Source organism: Nuphar pumila, chromosome 14 (assembly GCF_984573655.1).
Source record: "Nuphar pumila chromosome 14, dmNupPumi1.hap1.1, whole genome shotgun sequence".
NCBI classification, from domain to species: domain Eukaryota; kingdom Viridiplantae; phylum Streptophyta; class Magnoliopsida; order Nymphaeales; family Nymphaeaceae; genus Nuphar; species Nuphar pumila.
The window spans coordinates 1,938,677-1,946,399 of NC_143262.1; the positions used below are offsets into that span (position 1 = coordinate 1,938,677).

The 7,723-nt window shown below is 37.4% G+C and overlaps 1 pseudogene across 1 annotated transcript; it reads left to right on the forward strand.

The window, feature by feature from the left end:
• Nucleotides 1–6,028: 6,028 nt before the first annotated feature.
• On the forward strand, nt 6,029–6,658 carry LOC149816041 (large ribosomal subunit protein uL15x pseudogene; annotated as a pseudogene). Its single transcript, XR_016427674.1, has one exon. The product of XR_016427674.1 is annotated as a large ribosomal subunit protein uL15x pseudogene (transcript).
• The last annotated feature ends 1,065 nt before the right edge of the window (nt 6,659–7,723 follow it).

The window sequence follows — 7,723 nt, forward strand, 5'->3', positions numbered from 1 at the left end:
ACATATGTTATTTGTTAGAATATGGTTCGTGGAGGTTATAGTGGTCGCTCATCCAGTAGTAGCCAGGCTCAGCCTTCATCTTCACGGGCTCCTGTGATAGGTATATCATATAACTAATTGTATGCTTGATTAGTTCAAATGCGCATTCTGAGAATTTCTAATGTATTTTTTTACAGATGATGTTGCGCCTGTACACGACCCACCTACACCAGTTGATCGCACAAGTCAACAGCCAACACAGGAAACAGGGTCTTCTCAAGCTGGCACAAGAAGACTCATTCGAATAGTGTATATCGATAATCGACCGTAAGTATTTTGTTTTCAATTATTGCATATCTTTTAAATATTTTATATTGATATTTACTGTGTAACAATTCATGTGCAGCACGAGGTTTGAGCCACAAGAAGTAGTACGGGAGATTAGGAATTCACTTCTTCAACATCTACCAGGACTAGTTGCTCAATGGAAAGAGTACCCAAAGGAGGTGTTAGACAGATTGTGGTCCTCATTCATGGTATACAGTTGTTCCTCATAGTTAATGTATTTCATATTTAATTTATTTAAGCAATGTCTACTAACTTTCTGAAAATATTTGTAGGCTTCGAATCGCTTTGCAACTACGGTGGAAGAAAATGATGCAAGGAAGGTGTGACAGAAGGTGGTTGCCAATCGATTTGCAGACATGCTGCACACTATAAGACTGCAGCAAAAAAAGCATCTGCCGTAATAGATGATCCATTACTGTGGAAGGGCCATGGTCCTATTACTATCAGGAGAGATTACTGGGATGAAATGTGCGATAAGTGGGCGGGAGATGCATTTAGAAATCGCTCTGCGAAGGCTGTACAAAATCGATCGAAGATGCCCGAAGCCCATCTACACACAGGTGGATCTAAGACATTTGGGAGCCACCTAAAAAAAATGGTAACTCATCAATATATAATATTAATTTTATAAGTATTGTTGCAAACTTGTGTACTAAATCTTTTGTCATTTAACTTCGCAGGAAGCAGAAAAAGGAGACAGTGTACCATATAAGGATGTGTTTGTAGAAACACATAAACGAAAGACCACGGAAGTCTTCGTATCAGAGAAGGCGAGAACGACAACGGTATGTATTAATTCTATTAATAATCATTACAATATATATGCAAGTTATCATAATGTTATCATTAATTTTTAATGAATACTTTAAACATTATTTTGTAGGAGGCATATGAGCAACAGATGGTAGAGCGATATGGCGATGACGCTACTCAGCATCCATCATTTGATCCTACAGCATGGGTGACTGCAGCAGGTGAACCCAAAAAAGGTCGCGTGTTCGGGTTTGGGAGTAATATGAACACTTCACCAATTATTGGTTCTTACAGTTACGACTCACCGACTTCTTGCGCCGACATAAGCTCCAAGCAACCGACTATTCTTTCCGGTGATGATGTACGCGAGATGATTAATGAATTACTGAATAACTACTTCCAATACACCGTCGCCCCCTTTCTCCGAAATGAGATCAAGGTCGCTGTTCAGGATAGGGGATCTTCGATTCCAGGTCCCTCTCAGGTATAATCACATATTCAGTTTTTTGTCTGCCTTAGAACACATATGAGCATAATCGAATCACATATTCAGTTTTTTGACTGCCTAAGAACACATATGAGCATGTTATAATCACATATTCAGTTTTTTGACTGCCTTAGAGCACATATGAGCATGCTATAATAACATATAGAGTTTTTTTATTGCATTAGAGCACATATGAGCATGCTATAATCACATATAAAGTTTTTTTGCCTGCCTAAGAACACATATGAGCATGATAGAATCACATATAAAGTTTTTTTGACTGCATTAGAACACATATGAGCATGCTATAATCACATATTCAGTTTTTTGACTGCCTAAGAACACATATGAGCATATTATAATCACATATTCAGTTTTTTGACTGCCTTAGCACACATATGAGCATGCTATAATAACATATAGAGTTTTTTTACTGCCTTAGAACACATATGAACATGCTATATATCATTTATGATAGAATCACATATAAATTTTTTTGCTTTGCCTGCCTTAGAGCACATATGAGCATGCTATATTCACATATTCAATTTTTTGACTGCCTTAGCACACATACGAGCATGATCGAATCACATATATAGTTTTTTGCCTGCCTTAAAGCACACCTGAGCATGGTAGAATCACATATAGAGTTTTTCTAGATGCCTTAGAACACATATGAACATGCTATAATCACATATTCAATTTTTTGACTGCCTTAGCACACATATGAGCATGATAGAATCGCATATATATATATAACTTTTTGTCTGCCTTAGAGCACATATGAGCATGATAGAATCACATATAAAGTTTTTTTGACTGCATTAGAACATATATGAGCATGCTCGAATCACATATTCAGTTTTTTGCCTGCCTAAGAACACATATAAGCATGTTATAATTACATATTCAGTTTTTTGACTGCCTTAGAGCACATATGAGCATGCTATAATAACATATAGAGTTTTTTTATTGCATTAGAGCACATATGAGCATGCTATAATCACATATAAAGTTTTTTTGCCTGCCTAAGAACACATATGAGCATGATAGAATCACATATAAAGTTTTTTTGACTGCATTAGAACACATATGAGTATGCTATAATCACATATTCAGTTTTTTGACTGCCTAAGAACACATATGAGCATATTATAATCACATATTCAGTTTTTTGACTGCCTTAGCACACATATGAGCATGCTATAATAACATATAGAGTTTTTTTACTGCCTTAGAACACATATGAACATGTTATATATAATTTATGATAGAATCACATATAAAATTTTTTGCTTTGCCTGCCTTAGAGCACATATGAGCATGCTATATTCACATATTCAATTTTTTTACTGCCTTAGCACACATACGAGCATGATTGAATCACATATATAGTTTTTTGCCTGCCTTAAAGCACATTTGAGCATGGTAGAATCACATATAGAGTTTTTCTAGATGCCTTAGAACACATATGAACATGCTATAATCACATATTCAATTTTTTGACTGCCTTAGCACACATATGAGCATGATAGAATCACATATATATATATATATATATATATATATATATATATATATATATATATATATATATATATAAAACTTTTTGTCTGCCTTAGAGCACATATGAGCATGATAGAATCACATATAGAGTTTTTTTATTGCCTTAGATCACACATGAGCACATGATATAATCACATATAGTGTGTAATTTATTTCATTATATTTTGTTTATCAATACTGACTGTTCTTTTCTTGTGTAGGCTGCTAGCGATAATCAGCGTAGTGGAGCTGAAGGGACAGATAAAGACAATGAACAAGAAGACGCACAAAATCTTGGCGATGATTAGAAGACTGTGTTGAAGAAGTTATATTTTTTTTATTTTTCCTAATTGTAATTGTTGAATTGTAAATAATTAAACTTCTTAATTTTAAGGTGGAACGATTAATTGTTGTGGATTCTTGTTATATGAATTTTTTTGTGTGGTTTGTTTTTTATTTACAGGAAATATAAATTGTACAGGAAATAGAAATTGTACAGTTCTCGGTATTTAATTTTCAAATATTTTTTTTTTATTTTTTTTCGTGTTTGCGATGGAACCATCCATCGCTATTCATATTAATCTAGCGACGGCATAGCGACGGAAGTAAATCCGTCGCCAAGCCTTGGTCGCCGTTTAGTACCGACGGATTGACGACGGAATATAGCGCTCGTTATTCCGTCGCAATTAGCGACGGACCTGGCGACGAAATAATTCTGTCGCCAGTTAGCGTCGAAATATTCGCGACGTAAGCATACTGTCGCCTCGTTGTCGCTAATCCGTCGCTAACCATGTTAGCGACGGATTAGCGACGGATTGTGGTCGTCGCTAATCTACTGCTTTGTTGTAGTGTGTACATACCTACCATTATACCCTGTGTGAATTTAAAACACAATGACCTACCTTTGGGTAAAATCATTACTTAATAAAGTCACACACAATCGCAATACTAAATTTCAATCTTAACGCGGTCCATACCCTCATTTAACACAACTCAGATAATTTTGGTGATTGCAAGAGTGAGTTGATTGAGATCTTTTATCATAAGCATATTCATATTTCAAAATATGCCATATATATATATATATATATATATATATATATATATATATATATATATATATATATATATATATATATACACATACACACTTTGAATTTAGTTATAATCTCATGCTTAAATATCATGGATAACTCAAAAGAACATGAAATAAACATAATATCATGCTAAAGTCACCATTCATGATACAAATATCATATAAAAGTATGAGAGAAATGACAAAAGCATATTTTTACAAGTAATACCCGTGATTGGGTTTGAAAATGGCTTGAACGAGTTCTTAAAGACACTGAACCAGTCACTGAAAGCCATGAACTGGTCCCCAAAACCCCCGAACCGATCTTGAAAAGCAATAAATCGATCCTGAAAACTCTTGAATCAGTCACAAAAACTGTTGAACCGGTCCTAGAAGGCCAAAAACTGGTTTCACAATGCTCTGAATCGGTTTCAAAAGGACAGAATCAGTTCTTGAACTAGTTCTGTTACATAATGGGTTAACAGGGTCTAGTTTTGGACCTGATCCAATCCATGGATCTTGACCGGTCCGTCAAAAAATTAGGCACCCAGATCGAGTTCTAAGGCTAGGACTCTTGCCCTTGAAGCTTATGCCATGTGTTAGCTTACGCAGTGGGGTGACGTCCATGCGAATCGAACCTTGACTGGTCATCTAGCAGCCAAGGCCCCCACCGCACTATGCCAACCCCCTTTGGGGTTATTCTTTGTTACTTGCTACTGAAAATTAGGGAACGAAGAAAGGAATAATTAAATAAAACATAATGTAAAAAAGCAACTTTCATCTACGCATCTAATGTATGACAAATTTATGTTTAGCTACCTTAAGTTTTAAATATTTAAGATAAATGCTTAAGTTTTTAATAAGTTGCTCAAATGACTGACTGCATGAATTGCTTCATCTTCACCTAACTCCAGTTAAGTTTTCAAAAATGACAGTTTGAAGGGAATGTTGGAGAGGAGAGGAGAGGGATGATGGGGGTGGAGAAGAAAATAGGTGATGCTTTTGAGGATGCAGCTAAAATGAGATCACCACCAATTCTTTTTTTTTTAAAGGCAAGTTGGGGTTAGGCAGATCCCTACCAGTTATACGACCATACCATTGGGATTTGAACTTGCAACGTCCTAAGGTGACGTGCACTCCTACCAGACGAGCGGAGACCCTATGCTCATAACCACTCGTATTTCTCAAATCCGGGCTTCCAAACGGCAGTGCGGGTTGGTGGAATTCACTGAATCCCTATCTCCCCCTTATCTCTGACTCTCAAGTAGAGCTTTTTACGTTTGAATCACATATTCTATCTATACTTGTTCCAAACAAATTTTTGTAACAAAATCTAGTACTATCATATAAAATTTACCTGAGTTCAACTCTATCACACTTGATCCCACTCGGATCTAGATTTCGACCCAGTCCTTAAAATTCACTTGTGGATTTGGATCAACCATAATCCAGCCCTTAGCCAATTTAAGTCCCAGCCCAAAATGGACTTAAGGATGTATATCAGATTAGTAGGATCTTCAAAATCTGATCCATCTTGTAGTAGTTCTGGTCTTTGGATCCACTACTCATAGTAGCATTTGATTTCTAGTGAGTTCTGGAAATTTCCCAAACTCAAGGAGTTGGCAGAAGGGTTCAACCTCAAACCATCTACCCTGTCATCAAATTTCAGGAATTTCAAATCCTAGAAATTGTTAAGCGTTCCTACCAAACAGGGACATCACAAAATCTCATATTCAGCGATTTCCCTTTGGCATTAAGCGAAAAGAAGAGGGGCATCTTATAATTATGTCCCCAGTTGGTGGCTATAAAATGCTGGAACGAATAAGCCAGGGATTCTGTAAACCCTAGCAGGGGTAGGCGTGGAAGCCGGAATCGTCGGTGAAAATGACAACACGATTCAAGAAGAATCGGAAGAAGAGGGGTCACGTCAGCGCTGGACACGGCCGGATCGGGAAGCACCGGAAGCACCCGGGTGGCCGCGGCAACGCCGGAGGTCTCCACCACCACCGGATCCTCTTCGACAAGTACCACCCCGGCTACTTCGGCAAGGTCGGTATGCGCTACTTCCACAAGCTGAGGAACAAGTTCCACCGCCCCATCGTCAACATCGACAGTCTGTGGTCGCTCCTCCCACCGGAGGCCAAGGAGAAAGCGTCGCCGGAGAACGTCCCCATCCTGGACGTCACCCAGCTCGGCTACTTCAAGGTCCTCGGCAAGGGAAACCTCCCTCCCTCGCATCCCATCGTCGTCAAGGCGAAGCTCGTCTCCAAGCTGGCCGAGAAGAAGATCAAGGAGGCGGGTGGCGCCGTCGTCCTGACTGCTTGATGACGATCGATTTGGGCTTTTTTCTTTTCTTTGCAAGACAGTTTTGTGTTTGGGATGTTTCACTTTCAATGAAACTGAGAGATAGTTCTTGATGACTTGTTTAATCCTACATGAAAATTATTTGTTTCGCATTTGTTGTGGTGAAATTAGGGTTTTTTCTATGACGTTTTAATTGTTTTTCCTCAAGATTGGGTTTCATTTGTTTGAACTTGAACCTGTTGGGCAATGTTAAATGAAATGCATGCACAACTGGTTAATGTGCTCAAGGAGGTTATCGGTGTGGAGATAACAATATGTTACTTGGCTAAATGATGATACAAGGTTGGTGAGTCGATAAGATTTTATTTTTCGGAGAAGATGAAATATGGTTAGGTTGCCTTGCTCAGATTTTTCTAGGCTCCCGCATGAAATAGATAGAACTTCTTTTTGCTTTAGAAGCTGATTGGCGCCTATATTTATTCGTTTTCGCTAATTAGGAAGTAGATGATAAAATTCTAAGTGTTAATTGTAATCCTTTCGTAATGTCTTGCAGATGCCTGATTTTTTATGCATTTGAATAAGATTGTGTGATGAAGAATGGGACTTAGGGGTGCTAAATTTTAGGATTAACTTGGTAATTATTTATGTTGTCATTTGTAATTGAGAATATATGAATATTGTTAATGACCCCACAAATGAGATTCTTCTGCATGCTTTAATGAAGAGATGGTATTACATTCCTTATTTTCCTCTTTATCTTGTATCGTAAATCTGTGTCGTATAATCTTGCAAAGTCTTGTAATGGGTGTTTTTTATTCTTTTGTGTATCTATTGTGGCACATTCGCTTTTAGATGCGGCTTTTAGTGAAAAAGTTCAGCATAGAGGTAATCATGAGTTACCTGGCTAAATGCTGATTCAATTTTGATAAGATGAATTGATGAGTTGTGTATTATTTTTTGTATCTGCCTTTTGGTGAAGTTTGTGGTAAAAATCTTTAGGATGGAGGTAACTACGAGTTACCTGGCTAAATGTTGATTCAACATTGATGAGATGAAACGATGGGTTGTTGGGAGCTTGGGAGAAGAAGAGAAAGTGATGAGTGGCCTTGATTGAGATTGGCTTGTCTTCCAAATTAGATGGACTTGATCTTTCCATAGTCCAAATAGCCAGTTTCGCTCATACATTAGTTAGATTTTTATAAAAGCAGAAGCAGCGTGTTTATTGGTCCCTT